Source organism: Adiantum capillus-veneris, chromosome 8 (genome assembly GCF_014529385.1).
Source record: "Adiantum capillus-veneris isolate H3 chromosome 8, ASM1452938v2, whole genome shotgun sequence".
In the NCBI taxonomy this organism is placed as follows: domain Eukaryota; kingdom Viridiplantae; phylum Streptophyta; class Polypodiopsida; order Polypodiales; family Pteridaceae; genus Adiantum; species Adiantum capillus-veneris.
This window is the reverse complement of record NC_140938.1, coordinates 53,809,336-53,811,402: the sequence shown is the minus strand read 5'-3', so window position 1 is coordinate 53,811,402 and position 2,067 is coordinate 53,809,336. Positions and strand designations below refer to the sequence as shown.

Genomic DNA, 2,067 nt, shown 5'->3' with positions numbered 1-2,067 from the left:
ATGGTGACTGAAGAAGAGTGCTTCGATGAAGTAGACTGGGGGTTCGATGATCCAGTGATAGATGTAGATGACGAGGAGCAGGTTTTGGTTGCTAAAGCTATGGTGAGAATACAAGGTATGCAAGGCTTTCCTCCTTTTCCAGTGCTGTTTGAAGGGACTACAGGTGAAGGTATGCCAGTGTTTGCTTTAGAAGATCAGTTATCGCAGGTGGATGCCATGTTGTTGACAGATAGGTTGTTATGCAAGCACCTCTATGCAGATTGCTACAGGTTATCTTGTTTGAAGACAATCACGCTATGGCGGGCTCTCTAGCCGATGGCTGGGAAATAAATGATATAAAAGGTTTGTAAGGTGTACAGGCTTGTTTTATGTCTAAAGAAGGTTCATGTGTATAGTTTTTTGAAGGGTTATGCTGTCAAGAGCTACATACATGGATGGCTTACAGGTTTACAAGTGCGATGTTGGGGTGGTTTGTATCAGTTTTACAGGCGGATGGTGATGATCAATGCCATATTTTTCATCCAGGTGGACTTTACACTATGCTTGGGAGAGCCAATGGCTTCCCATTTGATCCAGGCGGATGCTATAGCCAGTGAATCTCTCTCTCTCTATCTACTGCTTATATAAATACTATCTATCAATTTTTCTCTACTGCAATTATCTTATTTAAATAATGCTATGCATCAATGCTCAACGAGGGGGTGGGCAATGATAGTACACCCAGAATGTATCGGCTCATGGAATTGTCAGCAACAGGTGTATAGAAGTTTGCAGGCTGATAGGAGAGCAATGGTGCATTTGCTAGGTGCAGCTTGAACAAGGGCGACTACAGTGTGTGTCCCAAACACGACACTTTGCAGGCCAATCATGGCTTTGAAGTCTTGCTAGAGGAACTTGTGCCAAGGTGGTTTTCAGGCTCACGTGATCGGGAAAGTTTATGATAAGGGGTTTGGGTGCATCTCCTATCAATGCTTTTTGCGGCTCTCTATGCCCAGTACCACTTGGATGTTTATAGCAATGTATTTGAAGCTATTGGTGGGGGAGTATGCCAAATGGTAGTGGTTTGACGACCATTTCGGATGGCGGTGATATTATGGTGTGTGGATTGCATGAGGTGCCGTGATGTATGCAAGACGATTGCCCAAGCTTGACAAGTTCAATATCCGATGGAGGGCCATTGGTCAAAGTATTGCATAAGGGAGATTTTTGTTCCCATGGTCGGGGAAAGCAAGGGTGGTGGGAAAGCGGCCCAAGTCGAAGAGTTCGATTTCAAAAAAAAATTGTAAGTTGGTGGGCATGCACGAGAAAAGTGTCACCTACATGGGAGGAGGAGGCGGGCCTGGAAAGCGAGTAGCGTCGCGAGTGGAAAGAGGAATGCAAGTGGCAGGTTGCATGAAGGTAAGAGAGGCCAAATGGGTGGGATGAAGGATCTGCAGGACACGGGACTCCACGTGGCTGCCTAAGGCAAGAAGAAGAGCCGCCAGAGGGGCGCCACACAGAGGCGGCAATGGCAGTTAAAGAGACAAAGGCTATGGGGTAGCCTTAGGAGGCTTGGTGTGGACAAAAAAAGGGGCCGTATCACACCGAGGGGTGGCAAGCTGGCTCAAGATGAGAGCTGCGTCAGATAGGGACGGCTCATGAGCGCTATTGGGGGGTGGAGAGTCTGCAAGTGGGGAGCAGGACCACATGAGGCCACGAGTGGGCTGGGAAGACCAGGTAGGACCACCCATGGGTTGAGGTACGAGGTTCGCAGTACAAAGGGAGGAACGGGTCTGCAATTGAATGCCCACAAGGGGTGCAAGAGGCCCGCCACCTGTATGAAGGGTCGGGGGCTGCCTTGAATGGAACTACAGGTTGTAGAGAAAGGCCACAAAGTCGGGGCTAGGGAGCCTGCATGTGAAGTAGCAAATGAACGGGGCTGCAGCTGGCAGGGCACCACCATAAACAAGAGGAATGTCGAGAGGATGAGGGAGCAAAAGGAAGAGGCTGAGAGTAGTAAAAGGAGGTCCGCCTGGAAGTGAAAAGGTGGCGGGTGACTGCAGAAGGACGGTAGAGGCTGAGAGCAGC

At 49.2% G+C, this 2,067-nt stretch overlaps 1 pseudogene; it reads left to right on the top strand.

The window, feature by feature from the left end:
* Positions 1 to 816, top strand: LOC147452148 (uncharacterized; annotated as a pseudogene).
* Positions 817 to 2,067: the final 1,251 nt, after the last annotated feature.